The sequence below is a fragment of the Rattus norvegicus genome, chromosome 4 (genome assembly GCF_021556685.1).
Source record: "Rattus norvegicus strain SHRSP/BbbUtx chromosome 4, alternate assembly SHRSP_T2T, whole genome shotgun sequence".
In the NCBI taxonomy this organism is placed as follows: Eukaryota; Metazoa; Chordata; class Mammalia; order Rodentia; family Muridae; genus Rattus; species Rattus norvegicus.
In genome coordinates this window covers 52,081,944-52,104,076 of record NC_141537.1, presented here as the reverse complement: position 1 = coordinate 52,104,076, position 22,133 = coordinate 52,081,944, and positions in this window count along the sequence as shown.

The window sequence follows — 22,133 nt, the reverse complement described above, 5'->3', positions numbered from 1 at the left end:
CAAAGATGCTGCCTAGATTGTATTTTTATTTTCTCATTCAATATCTCTTATTACATATTGATATTTAGAGTGCTCTATGGTAGTTGTTTTAAACCTGAATTTTTACCTTGATGTTAACATTACACTAAGAACTCATTTTAGATAGACCATTGAAGTAGTAGATTTGAGATAGAATGTTTAAGTCCAGGAAACTTTATTTTTAATTTCACTGATCCATCTTCAGTCTGTGTGATCATGAGCACATGCTTTAAAACTGCCTTACACAAAAATTCCTATTTTTTAAAAAAAGGAATTATAATGATTAATCTACTTTTGACATGAGATTACTGGGTGAATCAAAAACTAATGCACCAGAATACTTTTAGGAAGTTATTGCTACCAATTAGCTGAAAAGAATTCCTTAGCTTACATCTGTTCAGAATTAGAATTTGGATCTGAGCCTATGTTTAGGAGTGCACTATCTATAGAGATATTATCAATTAAAAGGAATACGTGACAGAATTTCCTGTGGAGTGGTTTGAGTAGAGATGAACATTCACTTTATTGCTTATTCCATGGAACCCTACTGACCCCAAATCAATCTGTGCTTCTAGAAGAAACTATGGCTCCCATTCCCTTTTGTCAGGTTTTGGCAGAAGGAAAATAAACAAGGATGGGAATAAAAGCTTGATTAAGACACTAAAATGCATGCTCACTCTCTTGCTTGTTTGTGGCATGTTAAGGTAGGGAGTTGGCCATTTGCTTTACTGGTTTGTGATACTGCTGGAAGAATTCAGGTAAAAATAAAGCTAGTTTCTGAAGTGTTTTTCCTTTGAGCTGAAATTAGCAGTGAGTTGAGAGGAAATAATTGGTGTAAAATAGCCTCTTTTTGTTTCATTGTCTGTATAACTGAATCCCTCTAAAGATTCCATTATCTCTGAGTTTCAGGAGTAAGGTGCTGAAACAGTTAATGGGAATTGTTTGCAGTAGGTCCTTAGTGCAGACTGCCCTGGCTTACTGACTCTCTGGACGTTCCAGGAGGGATATCAATATCTGAACTAAAAGGTACTGTGATTTCTGATCCTGGGCACATTTTCATCAAACCCTGAGTCTATAACTCGTGTGTGTGTGTGTGTGTGTGTGTGTGTGTGTGTGTGTGTGTGTGTGTATAACTCACCTATGCTTCTGTGCTCATTGAAAGGAGTTTTAGGGGTTTGTGTTGTTTAAATTTAATGTTTTTAAAACACAAATTGTCTTCCATCATTTCAACTTAAGTCAATCATTGGCAATTTAGAAAATGTTAAAAATTATTTTTTGTCTGTCTTAACACATTAAGTTTTTGCACTTTAGCACATGTGGTAAGGAGGACAGATGCACACAGATTAAAAATGATTGTGAATGGAATCATACAAAATCTTCTCTTTGACCAAATGGATGAGATGTTCCAGGACAGATGTTTCTGTTTCCTTGTTCTGTGTCTTAATGGGGTACAACTGTGTCATAGAAAGTTGACATTGCCTTGTGCTCAGTGATTCCTCCTGCATCCACAGCATAGCTCCCAAGGATGCTCGTTAGTTAGCTAGTACCCACATACCATATGCTAATAGGGTCTGGAACTAGAACTTAGCTTGGCATAGGGTCCTGTTGACCTACACTGAGGACCCCCTTTCAGAAACTCTGATCTTCCCTGTAGCTTCTTGTCACCTCTGAGCTGCTCTCTAGCTTCTGAAGCATACTCAGCTGTCATAGATGAAGAGAGAAAAGCAGGGAATCAATGCTCAACCGTGATCATGGACGTGGTTGTGAAACTGGTGACCCTGTATTGGTGCTACCTTACCCCTCCATGTATAAACTGAGAGATGCATATGTTAGCATCTCAGAGCAGTCTCAGAGGTGAACCATTGACAAAATTGTCCATTCATGGCCCTACAATAGCCATGAGTCTTGTCCTGAGTTGTCTCTCCCATCTGCTCATTGACTTCCATGACTCATTCACACATGAATGAGCTACATCTTGTCTTTCTCAGGATGGGACTAAGGAATTCAAACTAAATCAGGAAGTTAGAATTCATTCCCTTCTGACTTGCATACATTGTTTCTGTATAGCTTATGAATTTTTGTTGTTAGAAGCTTAGATCAGTTAAACTATAAATAGTATCTTGCACTGAAAACAGAACAGCATGGATCTGTGCATGGAGACTATGAGAATAGTGGGAGGGTTATGTTCTGTGGTCCATGAGTTCAGTGCATCAGGCCTTTGACGATCCTTAGAGGACATATCGATAGAAGTGGCATTTAAAGGGAACTCATTATAAAATTTTCCATTTCAACTGTCCAAGCAAGATATTAAACACCAAACCCACACTTATTTCATGTTCAGTGAAATGTGTCCTTATTGTGATTCATATTATGACTTCTGTTAGGAAAGGAAAAAATCATATGCTACTGTACAATAATTCAATTTTTGTCAATTGATACAATTTTCTTTGAATTGTCTTCCTTTTATACTAAGGAATTAAAAAGTCAGGTTTCAACTACTGGTCTATTGCAATTAAGAGAACAAGGCAGTTCTTTAAAATGAAAGCAAGTAATTGGAGGCTGGCTTACAATTTCAGAGAGTGAATCCATGACCATCATGGCAGAAAGCAGACAGGCATGGCACTGGAGCAGTAGCTGAGAGCTTACATCTTGATCCATAGGCAGCAGGCAGAGAGAGGGACACTGTGCCTGGCATGAGCTTTTGAAACCTCAAAGTCCAATCAGTCCTAGTGACACACTTCTCCAACCAACCCACACCCATTAATCCTTACCAAACAGTCCATCAAGTGGGAACCAGGCATGCAAATGAGCCTGTGAGGGCCACTCGCCTTCAAATTGTAGTGACTCCTGCCTCCCATTGAGCTCTTAGTACATGGTATGCTAAAGTAGGGGCAGGGGTTGTTATAAGTTTGAGGCAAACCTGGGATCTATAGTGAGTTTCAGGTATAGTAAGAGACTGTGGGGGGAGGGAGCTTTTCTTTTTAGCAGGCTAAGAAATGAAAACTTGAATGGTACATATATTGTAGATGAGGTTACTTAAATACTAACATACGTAAAACAACAGGGTTTTGATCATTACAAAAAGTTATAATTTTATTCTAAAAAGCATTCAGTAAGAAAATATGAACATTTAATTAAAAAATTTAAAGTTTAATCATGCATTTTCAAGATTATAATTAAATGCTATCACCATATCTGAGTTATTAATTTTAAAAGGAGTTTGTGAAGAAATAGTGACACTATTGATCATCTTCCTGGTCCTACAGACAAAGAATTTGTAATTGGGCTGAAATTTTCATAATAATAAATTAATCATATTAAATGCATATTCAGTAGTACCTAATGGGATTACAATGACATACAACCAACCTCTATATCTAGTTCCAACAAATGTGTCTTCATTACCACAGTTAAAGACCCATACCCACTAAGCGGTCCTCCTCCCAGCCCCCTGATAATTACCATTGTGCTTTCTCTAGTCCCAGACACCAAGAAAGCAAGAGCCTCCCAGGACCCAACGGGGATGACATTAACTGACATACCCAACAGAGGGGAGAGAGAAGCTGAAAAGACCATATCCAGAGGCTTAGGCATGCCCCCAGTTGAGGGATGGGGCCACCCACCCCTCTCAAAATTTTAACCCAGAATTGCTCCTGTTTAAAGGAAATACAGGGACAAAGAGTGGAGCAGAGACTGAAGGAAAGGTCATCCAGAGACTGCCCCACCTGGGGATTCATCCCACATGCAGACACCAAACCCAGACATTATTGCTGATATCAAGAAGTGTTTATTGACAGGAGCTTGATATGGATGTCTCCAGATAGGCTCTGCCAGAGCCTTACTGATACAGATGTGGATGCTTGCAGCCAATCATCAAACTGAGGATGGAGACTTCAATGGAGGAGTTAGAGGAAGGACTGACTTAAAGAGCTGAAAGGGTTTGCAACCCCATGGGAAGAACAACAATATCAACCAACCATAACTCCTCCCCTCACCCCGCCAGAGCTCCCAGGCATTACACCACCAATCAAGCCGCATATGTAGCAGAGGATGGCCTTATCTGGCATCAATGGGAGGGGAAGCCCTTGGTCCTGTGAAGGCTTGATGCCCCAGTGTAGGTGAATGCTAGGGCAGTGAGGCTGGACTGGGTGGGTAGGTGGAGGAGCACCCTCATAGAAACAAGGGGGCAAGATAGAGGGGTTTTTTGGAGGGGAAACTAGGGAGGGGGATAACATTTGAAATGTAAATAAATAAAATAACCAATAAAAAATTTACCTCAGAAGATTTCACATAGTGTCATGTACTATGTGGTCTTTCTTTCAGGTTTAAAGCGTTTAGGAAACTGTTTTTTGTGGTTTCTTCATGTTGTAGCCTGTCAGAATTCCATTTCCTTTTATGAATGAATACCTTTCTACTACATTTCTTATGTAAATAGCATTTCTTATGAACATGTGCTGATGGGAATCTGTTTGGATCTTTGTTTTCAATTCTGGAGGGCATTTATTGAAGAGTGGAGTGCTGAGTTAGAGTAATTTTATCTTTAACATCCCAAGCAACTGTCAACCTTCCACAGCTGCTGCATCCTTCTGCGTCCTCACCAGTAAAACACAAAGATTTCCTTACTCTCCCTCCTGACTTTCTTTTGTAGCCATTTTAGTGGGTGTAAGGTATTATCTCATTGTGAGTTTGTGTTTTGAGTTGATTTTTGTTTTTGAGATAGAGTCTTACTATGTAGCCATGAGTTTTGGTCACTATGGCTGGCTTGGAGTTCCTTAATGATCTATGGTAAGCACTATAGTATATGCTTTTCAGTATTTTGTGTCTTTGAATTTTCTCAAGTTCTTCCTCCAATGTTCAGTTGATCTGTCCTGTCAATTGCTTGTTAAATTGTAAGTGTTGTTATTGTGTCCTAGACCATAAACCCTTGTTAGGTATGACTTTAAACACATGTTCTTGTAGTTGGTAAGGTGTTCTTTCAATTTCTTGATAATGCCATTAATGCATAAAAGCTTTTAGTTTTTGACAACATCCAATTTACCACTTCTTTTTTTTAATTGCTTGTGCTTTGGGTGTCATACTTAAGAATTCATTATCAAATCCAAAGTAAAAAAGATTTAGTCAAGTTTTCTTCTAAATGTCTTAAGTTTGGGTTCTTATATTTAGGTTGATGATGCATTTTCAATCAAATTTCATACATGGTAGCCTCCTAGTCTAGTTTCATTCTTTTGCATGTGAGAAACCAATTGATATTTGATTTTCTTTATCTGCTCTAATTGATATATTCACTCACCTCCACTAATTCCTCCCTTTTGCTAGATTTGGGCTTGTTTTAGACGCCTTCCAGTTCTTCATAGAAGAAAAGTGTTAACCTGAGATCTTGCTCCCTTTGAAACAAGACTGCTGCTGATTTCTTTCTCATGATCTCACTCACTTAGGTACAGAGGAATAGTGTGATTCATATTTTAATCTGTGAAAGAGAAGAGAGCGTAAATGCAGCTTTTGGATACATTGACTTGGGTTCCCTAAAAGCACTGGCATAAAAGTAATAGTTCAAAAAAATGTGTTTATGCCAAGAAATCTGAAGAAAGACATAGACCGAAGAGATAAATTTGAGAACAGGAAGCATAAATAGAAGTCTGAGTGATGGGTGTAATTAAAACCATGGATTGCAGGAACTATACACAAAGAGGGAGGGGCTCTTCATAAATACAGTAACATGAAGCTAATAAGATAAACACCATGAATGCCAGGAGAGATGTTACCTAAGAATTAACATGGGGTCGATGGGAAGCTCTGTCTAATGCAGTGACTTCAGGAAAATGTATTCAATAGAAATCAATATAAGTGGTGAGATTCCAAAGATTATGACTATCATTACCATGACATGCCTATGAAGCTATTAGTTTGTTTCATTTTCTGCAATTTCTTCACCTTAATGTCAGTCCTTCGCTGATAGGTTACTTTGCTATTTGGTTCTGGGTAATCTTGGCTCCCAAACTCAACTCTGTCATTCACACAATCACCATGTGTCACTGTGGTCACATGCTCATCGTAGAGAGGTAATTACTATGCATATCAGGAGCATTTGCTTCTCACTTGATGAAGGAAACTATAGATTCATAACTTTTCGAAAACATTTCTCAGTGACTCTGTTAATGGCTTCCTCTCCCGTTGTAGTAGAAAACAATACAACAGGTCAGCATTCTCTCATTACTGTTCAACAGTAAGAGATGAATGCAAAATACTCACTGAATAATTTAGCTAGAAATATTTAGATTCTCTGGAAACACACGAAGCAAGTACATGCCAAGATAACACGTAGGCTGACACCAAATCTCCACCTCTCTCTCCTCTCCAAATCAAATCCCCTGGTCTCACCTCCAGCTCTGTAGAACATGTACTGCATCATCCCTACCCACATCTGCTGCCCTTATCTCCAGTGGATCACATGGATGTTCTCCTCCAAATTTCCCTCCCTCATTCATTGCTTCATTCCAGCTCCCAGCTGCAGTAGATTCTCTGGAAACCCTCTGGCGGCTCCAACCAGAGAAGCCCACCTTCTCCAAATCCAATCCCTCTGTCTCACTGTCATCTCTGTAGGCATCCGCTGCAGCCTTCCTCTCAAGCTCTGCCACAATCCCCAAATGTTCTCCCTAAACTTTCTCCCCACTCTCCTGTTTTCTGAGGCCCAACTCCTGCAGGTATCCTCTGGCCATTCACTAGTAAGTGAGCTTCAGATCCTCACTCTCCCTCCTGTCCTCTCTTATCCCCAACTCCTAACTATACTGCCTGCTGTAGCTTCTCTTCATTCATCTATTCCTGTTTCCAGGGGACTAAGCATATCTTGGTGGAGCACCCTCTTTTCCTCTCTCCTATGGACTCCTTGATCTCCTTCTACCTTCTATCCATCCTCATTACTGAGTGTCAGCTTCCAATATCTAGAACACATTTCATCCAGAATGCACACAATGGACCCACCCATCAAAATCCAGAAGAATTTTCTGCCAGACCACACAGCCACCATCCTTTCCTGAGAAACAGACTGGGCAATAGAAACCAAGGACTAAAACTCCCACCCAGCAAGGACAAGATCAGATATCAATGCCTAGAATTACAATCTTCCCAAACCCAGATGCTCAGACACTAGCGTTAAAACACAATCAGTAACATTCTGAGCAATGTGTTTTCACTGTAGCCCAGCAACCCAACCACGGTAGTCCCTGAGTGTTTGCTCATAACAGAAGCAAAGACAGAAGCCTTAACGTAGCTTTTATGGGAATGATAGAAGTCTTTAAAGAGGAACTCAATAAAACACTTAAAGAAATGCATGCAAACACAAAGATATAGTGAAAAGAAATTAATAAAATAGAATCCATAAAGAAATCCCAAATTGAAGAAATCTGGAAATGAAAAATTTCGGTACTGGAACAGGTACCTCAGAGGAAAGCTTCAGCAAGAGGATACAAAGATGGAAGAGAAAATTTCAGGCACTGAAGGCACAATAATATTTTTAACAAAATCATAGAATAAAATTCTCCTAACTAAAAGAAGAAGGTGTCTGTCTAGGTATAAGAAACTTATAGAAAACCAAATAGATTGGACCAGAAAAGCAAGTATCCTTCGCGCACAATAATCAAAACAGTAAAAGTTAAGAACAAGGAAGGAGTGTTAAAGACTATGAAGGTAAAAGAGCAAGTAGCATATGAAGGCAGACCTGTCAGAATTGTACCTGAATTCTCAGTGGATGCTCTAGAAGCCAGAAGGATCTGGACAGATGCTCTACAGACTCTAAGATGCCAACCTGGACTATTATACCCAGCAAAACTTACAATCACAATAATGGAGTGAGTAAGACATTCTATGGAGAAAAAAAACAAATTTAGTCAATATTACTGCAGCTGCACATCACCTGAGGGTAAAAAATGGAAAAAGTTATTAAAACCAAATGAACATAAGAAGCACCATCTTAATATCAGACAAAACAGACTTCAAACCAAAATTAATCAGAAGTGATAGGACAGTACGTCCTTGTGCTAGTAGTCATGAGTTCTATAATATAGCCTGGTCCATGGGGAACAAGCCAGTAAGCAGCATGCTTCCATATGATTCCATGTTCCTGCCTATAGAGTCCTGCCTATTCTGACTTTCTGCAATGATTAGCACTTATATGGAAGTAAACCCTTTTCTTCCCAATGTGTTATTTGTTCATGGTGTTTAGTTGCAGAAATAGAAACTCTAAGACAGAGTCCCATGGGAACTTCAAATAACCCAGGTTGTTGCCAAGACAATAAATTGTTCTCTATAAATTCACAGCAAGGCACCATATCTGAAGACAACATCTGCACAGCTCATTGTACACAGAGAAGTAAGTTGGTACCTGTATAGAGTTCTTACCCTTATATGTTAGCATCTTTGGTAAGGAAAGTACTCTACGAGCTATCAAAGGAGTAATGTAAACAGCAAACAAACCCTTACTCTATATTGGTATCTTGCATGCAATATATGCTAGTGCAATGGTGGCACAAAACTTGTGTGAGTACCCAACCCATATCTGATTTGACTCAAGGCCCACTCTACAAGATAGAACCTGAGACTGCTTGTTTAACCAAGAATCTGAGATGAGACAGCTCAGTGGCCAAGGGTAAAACCAAATACTACTGTCCAATAACAGACAGTCAGGCAGTCAGGCAGGCAGGCAGGCAGACAGTCAGTCAGTCAGTCAGGCAGGCAGACAGTCAGTCAGTCAGTCAGGCAGGCAGGCAGACAGTCAGTCAGTCAGTCAGTCAGTCAGGCAGGCAGGCAGGCAGGCAGTCAGTCAGGCAGGCAGGCAGGCAGGCAGGCAGACAGTCAGTCAGGCAGGCAGGCAGACAGTCAGTCAGTCTGGCAGACAGACAGATAGACAGACAAAGGACTCCAAAGGACAGCCTGCTATATTCATAGATCAGTAGAGAAGCATCTTCCTGCAACAGATGGGAACAAGTACAGAGACCCACAGCCAGACATGCAGAAATTAAGAGACATGAAACACTCAGTCAAAACTGGGATGTTTCCATAGAATCAGGGCTCAAGGAACCCTGTAGAAGAGTATACAAACGGAGTATAAGAGCCAGAGGGGATAGAGTACATCAAGGACCTCTCTAAATCAGCAGTATTGAAGCTCAGAGGAGCTCACATAGCCTGAGGCATCCGGCATAGGCCGTGCATGGCTTTTTACCAGATGGATTCCTAGACCTGAAAGAAGTGGAAATGCTCCCATCCCTAGCCCAGAAACTATCTCCAATTGATAAGGACTTGCAAATGAAAACTCAAATTCCACCAAGGATGTCTCACTGGGAAAACAAAAGACTGGGTAGGCTGCCTGCCCAGCAGTAGATGCCAACAGAAAAGGAACTCAACAACATCTTTGGGACTTCCTTATCTCATAATGTCGTTAGTGCTTCCTCTTGTTTATCTTTTTAAAATTTTATCTTAATTTAACTTATTTTACCTTATTTGTCATATTTTTAATGTTTTCTTAATTATATATATATATATATTATATATATATATATAATATACATAACTATATAACTCTACACACACACACACACACACACACACGTATATCCTAGAGATCCTTTACATACATTTTATGATGTCCAGTTCAGTTCTTTTTGGGTTTCTTGAGTGTGTGAACCAATGGATCTGTTTCTTGTTACTTCTCTTGGGTTCTTTCCCTTCTATTTATTTTGTTCCATTCCAATGTGTTAGCTTTTTGTTTATCTTACTATTTTTTATTTTATTATACAAAAGAAAAAGAAAAAAAACCCTCTAGTTTATATACTGAAAAAGCAATTACCCTTTGGTGTAAAAAATTAGCACTACTAGAAAACTTCATGGATTGAATCCATTCTCAGAAACCATATTTTCAGAACATTTAACACTTTAAATGCCAGGGAAAACCACAAAGATGCAGCTGGAGCCATGGGTCTGTCCCTGTGTACTCTTGGTAAGGGGGTTTAGTCCTTGGGAGCTCTGGAGGGGCTGGTTAGTTGATATTGTTGGTTGCAAACCCTTTCAGCTCCTTCAGTTCTTTCTCTAACTCCTCCATTGGAGAACTTCTTCTCAGTTCAATGGGTGGCTGCGTGTATCGACCTCTGTATTTGTAAGGCTCTGCCAGAGTCTCTCAGGAGACAGCTATATCAGGCTCCTGTCAGCAAGCACGTCTTGGCATCTGCAATAGTGTCTGGGTTTGGTGTCTGTATATGAGATAGATCCCCAGGTGGGGCACACTCTGGATGGCCTTTTCTTCAGTCTCACTCCAAAATTTGTCTCCATATTTCCTCCCTTGGGTCCTCAGGTAGTATAATGTCCAACTTCCTGTGGAACCTCCAGACTGATTTCCAGAGTGGTTGTACCAGCTTACAATTCCACCAACAATGGAGGTGTTTCTCCATATCCTTGCCAGCATATGTTGTTTCCTGAGGTTTTGATCTTAGCAATTCTGACCGGTGTGAGGTGGAATCTCAGGGTTATTTTGATTTGCATTTCCCTGATGACTAAGGATGTTGAACATTTCTTCAGGTTTTTCTCAGCCTTTCCATATTCCTCAGTTGAGAATTATTTGTTTAGCTCTGTGCCCCATTTTTAACAGGGTTATTTGGTTCTCTGCTGTCTAACATCTTGAGTTCTTTGTATGTATTTGATATTAGCCCTCTACTGGGTGTAGGACTGGTAAAGATCTTTTCCCAATCTGCTGGTTGCCATTTTGTCCTAACAACAGCATCCTTTGCCTTACAGAAGCTTTGCAGATTTATGAGATCCCATTTGTCGATTCTTGATCTTAGAGCATAAGCCATTGGTGTTCTATTCAGGAAATTTTCTCCTGTGCCTATGTGTTTGAGGTTCTTCCCCACTTTCTTTTCTATTAGTTTGAATATATCTGGGTTTATGTGCAGGACCTTGATCCACTTACTCTTGAGCTTTGTACAAGGAGATGAGAATAGATGGATTTGCATTCTTCTACATGTTCACCTGTTGAAATAATACCGTCTGTTGAAAATGCTGCCTTTTGCCCCCATTGGATGGTTTTAGTTCATTTGTCAAAGATCAAGTGACCAGAGGTGTGTGGGTTCATTTCTGGGTCTCCAATTCTATCCCATTGATCTACCTGCCTGTCTCTGTACCAATACCATACAGTTTTTATCACTATTGCTCTGTAATACAGCTTGAGGTCAGGGATGGTGATTCGCCAGAAGTTCATTCATTGTTGAAAATAGTTATTCTCTATCCTGGGTTTTTTATTCCAAATTAATTTTCAAATTGCTCTTTCTAACTCTATGAAGAATTGAATTGTAATTTTGATGGGGATTTCATTGAATCTGTAGATTGATTTTGGCCATTTTTACAATATTAATTCTGCCAATCCATGAGCATGAGAAATCTTTCCATCTTCTGAGATCTTCAATATCTTTCTTCAGAGACTTGAAATTATTGTCATACAGACCTTTCACTTGGTTAGAGTCACACCAAGGTATTTTATATTATTTGTAGCTATTGTGAAGTGTGTTGTTTTCCTAATTTCTTTCTCAGCCTGTTTATTTTTTGAGTAGAGGAAGACTATTGATTTGTTTGAGTTAATTTTATACCCAGACATTTTGCTAGAGTTGTTTTTCAGGATTAGTAGTTCTCTGGTGGAATTTTTGGGGTCACTTAAGCATACTATTACTATCACCTGCAAATAGTGATATTTTGACTTCTTCCCTTTCAATTCGTATCCCTTTGACCTCCTTTTGTTGTCTGGCTAGGACTCTGAATACTATATTGAATAGGTAGGGAGAGAGTAGGCACCCTTGTCTAGTCCCCGATTTTAGTGGGATTGCTTCAAGTTTCTCTCCATTCAGTTTGACTACTGGTTTGCTGTATATTACTTTTACTGTGTTTAAGGATGAGCCTTGAACTCCTGATAATTGTCTTTGACTATTGTGTCAATGTTTTCCATGGTATCATCTGCTGATAGTCTCTCTTCTATCTTTTGTGTTCTGTTTGTGATCCTTGCATCTAGGACTACTGATCTCTTTCCTAGTTTTCTATCTCCAGGATTGTCTCCCTTTGTGATTTCTTTATTATTTCTGTTTCCATTTTTAGATCCTGAATGGTTTTGTTCAATTCATTCACCTGTTTGGCTATGTTTTCCTGTAATTCTTTAAGGAATTTTTGTGTTTCCTTTTAAGGGCTTCTACCTGTTTACCTGTATTGTCCAGTATTTTTTAAGGGAATTATTTGTGTCCTTCTCAAAGTCCTCTATCATCATCATGAGTTGTGATTTTTAAATCTGAATCTTGCTTTTTTTGGTATGTTGGGGTATGCTGTGGTGGGAGAACTGGGTTCTGATGATGCCAAGTAGCCTTGGTTTCTGTTTCTTTGATTCTTGTGCTTGCCTCTCATCTTGTGGTTACCTTTGGTGTTAGTTGGTCTTGCTGTCTCTGACTGGAGCCTATTCCTCCTGTGAGGTTGTGAACTTGTGAACTTAGGAGTAACAGCACTCCTATGAAGCCAACTCTCTCCAGAGGGGATTTGGGTATGGGGAGCTGTTTTACAGGGTTAACTCCAGGGTGCTGATGGAAACCAACCGAAAGGATCCTGTCCCCAGTTGCTCCAGTTCCTGAGCCCTGTGGTCTCCTGGTGGGTCCCTCTTTGTCTAGCTATTGGAGCAAAAGTGTTCATCTCACTTGGAACTTGGGAGTGACAGCATTCCTGCCAGACCAGCTCTTTCCAGGAAGGATTTGGGTATAGGGAGCTATGCTACTAAGTTGTTTTCTTTTTAAGCTAATGCATGCTATGCTGGGGAAAGAGAGACTGGACCCAACACATTAAGTTTATGGGCTGCCTTCTAAAAATCCAGTACTGAGCTGGAGGGGTGCATCTCATTGTTGGGATGCTTGCCTAACATATGCAAAGCCCTGAGTTCCAGCCCAGCACTGCCAAAAATTAAAAATAAACACTCCTAGGCTTGGACAAGATGCTCAGACTGATTTCCTTATTTTAAAGTGATAGTGCCTTTACTTAGCTAGATACTCAACCACCACAGAATTAAAATTAAAGAGCTGGCATGCACTGTGGCTGAATATAGGGCTGCAGTGTGTTGGAATCAGGAAGGGTTTCTCTATTATATTTCTTCCTACACCTATATCAGGAGAGTTGTGTAATTTCTGCTCACTCTGTCTCCTGGATTCCTCACATGGGCCAGTTTTCTGCTAAAGTCTGTGATGTGCTGGAGGATGGCCCTGGGCCATCTTATTCCTACATATGGTGATGAATGGAATGTGTCTTTGGGATTCACTGACTATAATTACAGCAATTTTACTTGGCAGCTGATCTTGTTTTGCTCTTTTATCTTGTAGTGATGTTTATTAATATTTAACTTTTATCGAGTTGCCTCCTTGATAGTGTGTTCTACATGGATAATGCAAACATGCCTGTTTTCTGGTCTTCAGGAGCCTAGTCACTAAAATGATGGTTCCATTCATTCTCTGGAAGGGTAAAAAGTAGACCAGCAATTGAGCACTGGCCGAGGTGCCTGTCTGATCCATTGTGCTCTCTGTCCCAATCCTAGTTGTACTTGCAGTCTTGTGCTCACTCGAGATTCTAGCAGCTCCACATAGACGCATTACTTCAACCCATAGTGCAGCCTGAGAACCTTCAGTGTATTTTGCAAACACTGGAATGGTGGGATGCCAAGTCCTCACCACCAGCACCACCACCACAACCACCACCACCACCACCACCACCAGCACCACCACCTTTGATTCCTGAAGGAGATATTTCTATTGGGTTGGAGGGTAGAGGTCTTGTCAGCACCCCCCAGAAACAGGCACACAGTAACTGAACAGAAGGCTGAGAAGACTTGAGGCGTCAGAGTTGAGGACTCTTGGGCACTTATGAAACAAGCCTGACTCCTCAATGCCTGGCTGTGGATACAGGCTAAAAGCAATTGAGAACTTGTTACCTAGCAACGTAAGACTAGTTCATAAAGGAGTTGGAGGCTTTTCATTTCCCACACTGCAGGTAATTTTTTTTTCTAGGAGAGCTTGGAAAGTGTGCTCTTCTAGCTTTTGCTTTTTTAGAGTCTAATATTTGTTCTGCATGCCAATTAGATGACAGAATTTAGTGAGTTCTCCCTGGATGCAATGTGATATTTGGGAGTGTGGGGAGCGCCTGTCTCTCTAGTCGCAGGAGCATAGATGCTATTTTTAAAACCAAGAGTTCAAAAGTGAGTTGCATTAAGCACCACTTAATACAAAGGAGTCACAGTGGATGCATATATTTCTGAAATAACAAGGCAGGTAGAGGAGAAAGTGGTAAATAAAACATTAGCTGAGCTCCTTAAAGGAAACACTTTCCCAAAGAGTGATGGGAAGGTTCGATTTCTATGTTTCATTGTCCCATCACTAAACAAGCCACTGCAAACCAGTGGAAAAGGCAAGGGTACAGGTTTTGCTGTCTGAGCTGCAGCCCCTCAAACAATACCCACAAGCCAGTGCTCCTCTGTGGGATGTTCTCAGTCAAACACTTTAGCTATTTGATAAAAGAATTTAGTATCTATTGAACATAGCATTCTCAATGAAGGACTTACATGTATTTTTTTATTTTATAACAACTCATTCTTAATTATATGTAAGTACTAGAAATACTGGTCCATAATGGATCAGAAATTATTTTTTTAAATTTGTCCCTCGAGTATAAAGAAGCATAAGCCTGAAGAACATCAACGAATCTTCTGCAACTATCTAAATATCAACTCTGCTTTGTGGGTCATTCAGTCTCACCTGCAACTAGTAACTCAGCTGAGAAAATAGCCACAGACATTGTAGTTATATCCCGGTAAAACTTCATTTACAAAAGCAGCCAGCAACCTTTGCTTTAATCCACTGCTCATTAAATTTACGGTACCATCAGTCTGCGGAAGTTCTGATTTAGCACTTGTAGGGCATCCCAGAGGGTCTGTTTCTGATAACCTCTCTGAAACTGCGGGTGGTTATCCATAGAGTCACTCTACACCAAGCCTTGATGAAGATTTCTGAAGTGGAAATCAGACTGGAGTCACTAGGAGAATACCCTGAGAGAGGTCAGAGAGCCTTCCAATCCAGTCTTCTTATCTGAAAATTGGAAATGACTTCTATCCTACTTACTTCCTGGGAAGCTGCAATAGAAGTATGTATTTCATAAAGTGTTATGAGAATGCTAATAAAGACAAAGATGGATACAAATGTAAGGTTTTATTTTAACTCCTTTTCTTTAAACAGCAAGAACACACACGTGTAGGTTACTTTCTACCTGCGCCTGATAGCGATTAACTTTCATTTGAATTATCCAAGAGTCACAGATCCTCATGCTCATCTGTGGCTAGTTACATAAGTTGTTTTATTATCAGGTCATGCTGCAAAAGTGGCAAAGGGAAACAAGGCAAATGTGTTACACACACCTTGGAGGTCTTGTTTACATTGCTGTTCAGAAACAATGTTTATTGTGGAGTAACGTTCGATAACTAGTTTTAAGATCACATGATCAAAGGCCCATGTAACAATTGCATTCGTACAGTAGTCTGCAATAGAACATACTGAACCCTGCATCTAGAACATAAAATCTTGCACTTGATGAGAGAAGTCAGCTGTGGTCAACATAGAGGTCACCTACGATGGGGCTCAGAACAGTTGAATTTTTTTTTCAGTAAAGAGACTCTTTCTCCTTGTCAGAGCCCTAATACAACAAGGAACCAGAAGTTCCCAAATTACAGAATTGGTAATGTGACTGGTTTTGTTGTTTCTTTTATACCTGCTTACAAATAAATATTTGTGTGATGGCAAAGAGGAAGACTTGCTTATGAGGAGAGGAACATGGACCGCCTATTCCTGACTTCCCAAATCCAATAATTATGAATGACTAGATTGCTTTAGATGCTACATTTTAAAAAAATTGTTAGACCTGGTCCATGAACTTGTAATACCAGCACTGGGGAGCTGAAAACAGTCAGATAGAAGAAAATAGGTAGACTTTGTTGTTATTGTCATATCACGGGATTATGATAAGCGCTAACATAAGGAAAGGAAGGTATGAGGAAGCCATCTAGTTTACTGAGAGAAGCTATACTTAGCTCAATTGGACAGGACATGGATTTTCTATTATGGAAGATATTATTCTGAGAAGGGCAGAGCAGAGCAAATGCCTCTTTTACCTGTAACACAAAGTTATAATAAGACTCTTTGTGCTTGGCTTCTGTAGAAAATGGCTTTGTCTACAATGGAAAAATCAATGATTCTCCAGCATTTAAAATGGAAAAATTAGTATTTCTGAGAGAGACTTCTTTGGGAGATAAAAATGGGACCTAGGGTCCTAAAGGTGGAGGGTGCTGAACCGATCCTGACAGTGTTCTCCAGATCAGGAGTGGCATCAAGTCATAGTACTGGGTGAAAACAAGAGGATTCCGCTTGCCTATGAACAGAGTCCAGAAGGTAGCATGCTGTTGAGGACTCAGCTTCTATCTGTGCATCCTAAGCTTGATTTCCAGGTCTCCTCATGAAATACATTCCAAATCTTCTTGTGCATGTATGTATACACATGTGTGAGTCTGTGTGTATGTATGCATATATTTATGATGCATATGTATATGTGTGTGCATGTGTATGCACATGTGGTATATGTTTGTGAGTACATACATGTGTGCCTACATGTATGTGAAGGCAGAACTCTGGTTGCTGTATGTCTTTTCTTTTATTCTTTTTATTTAAAGTAGCCTGGAGCTTGCCAGGTAGGTGAGGTTTGCTCTCAGCATCTGACTGTTTCCATCTTCCCAGTGTTGGGATTATGAGTGCTTGTCATTTGGCCTAACACATTTTCTTTGAGAGAGAGTTTCTCTGTTTAACAGAGCCCTGGCTGTCTTAGACTCACTTTTCAGATGCCAAGAAGTGCTTGCTGACAGGAGCCTGTTATAGCTGTCTCCTGAGAGGCTCTGCCAGTGCCTGAAAAATACAGAGGTGGATGCTCGCAGCCAACCATTGGACTGAGCACCCAGTCCCCAGTGGAGGAGTTTAGAGAAAGTACTAAGGGAACTGAAAGGGTTTGCAACCCCATAGGAAGACCAATGTCAAATAACCAGACCACCCCGAGTTCCCAGGAACTAAACCACCAACCAACGAGTACACATGAAGGAACTCATGGCTCCAACTGCATATATAGCAGAGGATGGCCTTGTCAGACATCAATGGAAGGAGAGGCCCTTGGTCCTCGGAAGACCTATGCCCCGGTGTAGTGGAATGCCAGAGCAGTGAGGTGGGAGTGAGTGGCAGGGGGAGCACCCTCATAGAAGCAGAAAGAAGGGGGATGGGATAGGGGGTTTGCAGAGGGGAAACCAAGAAGGGGATAACATTTGAAATGCAAATAAATACAATAAGCAATAAAAATCTTTTTAAAAAGACATCTAGGTTCATTGAGTCTAAGAGAGTAAGTTCTACCTACAAAGGCAATATCCTAAGAGGGGTCAGCATGGCCAGAGATGGACAGATTCTCCAGAGTGACGGTATGTGGCCATGGAAAAACAAAACAGCCATGATCAAAGTCTCCTGTAGCCTTGTAGTTGAGGTAAATCTAGACTAACCCTTTCTTTTAATCACATCAACTGCCTGTCAGTTGATGATTTATGGAGAACCATACACTATGAAAAGAGAAATGCCTGATAAGAAGAGGAATGTGACTTTGCAACTAGAAAACAAGAGAGATGTCAGGGACTGGAGTATATCTCATTTGATAAGAGTTCTTGCCCAATATGCATGTAATCCTGGACCCAATCTCCAATAACAAACAAACTAGGCATGATGACACATGATTGTCATTTCTGCATATGGAAAGTGAAAATAGGAAGACTGAAGTTCATGGTTGTCAACTCTGCTATATTGGTAGTTCTAGGCCAGTTTGGGCTACTTGAGACCTTGTCTCAAATAAACTGTATATAAAATCAAGGGACTGGGGAGATTGTATGGTGGTTAAGGGCTCTCACTTCTCTTCCAGAGGACCACAGTTCAATTCCCAACATTCCTATCAGTCAGCTCACAACTGCCTGCAATTCTACTTCCAAGGTACGCCACACTGTCGCCTGGCCTCTACAGATACACACATACATGTGACACATATGTATGCTCAACCCATACACACACACACACACACACACCTTTTTTAATCATAAAAGCTAAGTAATGAAGTAAAATACAGATGTGACTATACTAACATCATTTATGAAAGAGTTTGTACATTTTTTGTAGAAATCAAACAAAATAGCAAGTGCACAGTCCCTTAAAAAGAAAAAAAATTTGATTTAACTGTGGAAATTGTCATCATATATAGTAGAAATCGCAATAGGTACCATAGATTGGCATAGGGATCTTGACATGACTATAGCCATGTTGAATTATAATTGCCATGAATGTCTTATCTCACAACATTGGTAAGATTTCCCAGCATAATTTCAGTTAAATGTCTTCTAACTTGCATGAAATCACATTTGTCCCAGGTATTTTGTGAAGTCCTTTCATCGAACCCAAATTACAAGCCCACTGTCTTCCTGCCACCTGGACTCATGCTTCTGGATGGCCCTCGATAAATTGCACTCTGCAATTCTAGATCTGCCTCCCCAACACAACCTCCCTGTACCTTGTGGTTATATCTCCTTGTGGCATCCAGAGTGGGTTTCTCTGTAATGTTTGGCAGTTTTGATTTCAGAAGAAGAAGGAGGAAGAGAAGGAGGAGCAGGAGGAGGAGGAGGAGGAGGAGGTGGAGGAGGAAGAGGAGGAGGAGAGGAAGAGGAAATGGAGGAAGAAGAGGAGGAGGAGGAAGAGAAGAAGAAGAAGAAGAAGAAGAAGAAGAAGAAGAAGAAGAAGAAGAAGAAGAAGAAGAAGAAGAAGAAGAAGAAGAAGAAGAAGAAGAAGAAGAAGAAGAAGAAGAAGAAGAAGAAGCAGCAGCAGCTTAGGAAATCATCAAGTTTGCTCATCAAGTACAGTACTGCTGAGCTATCTCACCATCCCAAGACAGGTTCAATTTGAACACTCAATAATTATTTCATATATCTTTACCTGGAAATAGGACATTGGCAAATAAAATTAAGATGAGGTCATTAGGGTGCACTGTAACCCAATACTTTTATGAGAAGAGAGAAAGCTTGTTTCTTTAGAGAGCACAATATGATTAGAAGTGAGTATTGGAAGGAAGATGCCTGGAACCCTGAGAGGGCAGGGTTTACAAGGGAAGATTCCCACAGCATGGTCCTAATTGTGTGGTTGCAGGATTGTAGCTTTTAGAGATTTTGAGAACTAACTTTTGGTCATTTCTAGCAATGGAGTACTCAGTTATGACAGCTCTGGGACACTAACAATCAGTTACAAGGCCTAATCCATTTTCCTATAACACCGAGAAAATGTCACAATCATAGACAAGTTACTGAAGAAAGGAAATAGTTCCAAAACAGCATGAGATGGAGCCCGAGGGTTCAAATACATAAACCCATTAGGGACATTTCGCATCCATATCTCAACAGAGAATACACTAGACAATTGTCGTCTTTTCCTGATAAAACAGCCAGCTCTGGGGTACTTGTAAAGAGAGCTAAATAAGCCACTATAGATGTTAAACAAGCTGCCCCTCAACTTGTACTTTCCAAAAACGGGATTTGAAATCTGTGGGTGGAGGGGACATGTAGCTTCCTAGAGAGAGAATAGTCCTCACCTCCCTGTACCCTGACACTGACAACATTCCAAAACTGTGGCCTAGAATGAGAAGGGAATCTCTGAGGAAAAGAGAAATTGAGAGATAAGTTCTCAGGATCCAAATGAAAGTACCATCAGGAAAATCTTCGGACTTCGTTTCCTAGCAACAAAACTCGGTGTGCCTAAGCATCCTGTTGTCATCCCTTGGAAACAGTGACGCCTGAAGAGCCTAAAGAACAAAAGGCAAAGATAAGTACATTGATGAAAAACACCCCACTTGACTCTGTACCTTAGCAAAAGTATTTCACAAAGCACCTACGAGCTTAGTGGTCCATGTCTTTCAATGCTGTTTCAATCAAAACCTGGCCCTGAAGTTCATAAATGATTAGAGCGATGTACTGTTATTTGTGGCTTTGCGGTTATAAACTGAGCTAGGCCATGTTGTGTACCCACAACTCTGAGATACCGGAAGAAAACTGACCCTGGGAGAGATGCTTAACTACTCTCCCCTTTGCTTCTTGGAGATTGCCATTTTTATTTGACTTATTAAATTATTTTGATTATTCTTGCAAAAGGAGAAATGATAATAGCTTTGAGACTGTACAGGGAGGAAGGTCATCCACATAAAAAATCATCTTTATTTTAAGACACTATTTTAAATATAAAACTTATACTTGGGAGTCAATTTGATTGTCATTTAAAATTCACCTCCTCCCCCAAACCTAGAAAATTAATGTATTATTGTGCCTAGTACCCCGATGGTCCAATGGAGAAAAGAAATAGATGTACACTAATGAACTTCTGTTACCTTTCTTTATAAAGTTAGTATTAACACATCTAATTGTATAAATGGGTGAAGTTCACTATGACAGTTCTAGTATATCACATATAATTATATATATATAATTTATATATAATTTGTATAATGTATCATATATGCATACATCATACAATGACCATGCCCATCTCTCCTCAGTGTTTACTTTTCTAACTTTAGTCATTCCTCACAACACTTTCAGGATTATCGGTTTTGTTTGGTGCTTTCTGCATATGAAAGGGAACATGTGACACTCATCTTTATGTAGGTGTCTATCTTATGTGGCTATTTTACTGCCCTCTAGTTTCACTCATTTCACTACAAAAGGCAGAACTTCATTCTTCTTTGCGGCTCCGTTGCATAAGCATCACCTTATCTCTCAGTGTTCACCTGCGGAAGGCACTTATGCTGATTCCGTCTTCGCTGCTGTGTAAGACACCATGTACCTCTCTTTAAGGCGAGTGTGGCCATTTCAGAGGTAGCACAAGAGATGAAGCTATGGTTCCATAAGAAATGGCTGCCGCCAAACCTCACCAAACTTATTGAGCCTCAGGACAATTTCTGAACCTGAAGAACTCAGAATTTAAATTTCCCCTGATCTGGCATTGGTTATGTTTAGGAACGTCCACGAGGGTTCATTGAACAACCCACTGACTGACAATGAATTCACCATTCAAAGCATAAATGTTAACTAAGGATGATATTGGTGCTAATTTGACTGGTGCAGTTTCCCCTTCGTTGGCAAAGCTTTGAGAAAATCAGAAGTAAAACTCCAGCTTGACAAGCAAATGAAAACGACCGGCTTGGTTGTTTGACGGACATGCTTTGTGTCGTGAGGCTCTGCTAGGGTGACTGGTTTCCATTAGAAGTTTATACCTGCCCAAGGGGACTACTCCATTCTCTTCATGACCTGACAGGTGACCTCATGCCTACTCCCACAGAGCTTGTATGGGCAATGACAACTTCCAGGAAAATGCCTTTTCTTTCTTCATGTCTAAAACCCCTGTTCTAAGAAATAATGCCTTCAAACCTAAACATTGATATGAAATCTGATGGGGTTTGGAAATGAATGCCACAGTATATCCACTCTGTATAGAGTTTAATTTTTAATTTACATGAGAAATTTTTCCTTTTTAGGAACAAGGGAGTAGGCACTTTGTGCAGTACATATTTAGTGGCAATGATGACAGTTCTCATCAATACACACAAACATAAATGTGGTCTATGAAATCTTAGGAGAATATTCGGAGACAGAATTTAGCCCAGTGATATGAGGGGGGTTGATAAATGAGTGGCGGATGCTCAGATCACTTCTGGAAACAACTAGAAACAATGCTATAAGGAAGGGGAGTCGTCAGCTAACCAAGGTAACTGGTATTGCCATCCTTGGCTGAGTCCTGTCACTCCCTACACTTGCCATTGACTGAGTTTTCTTGCTGTCAGAGGAGAGAGATCACACCCAACAACTTCCTATGAGTCAACTGGTGAATCACAGGGAAGGAAGGAGCTGGGGAACACAGTACAGCATGAACTGTTGCCTGTAGTCTCACCCCTAACCCTGAGAAAGG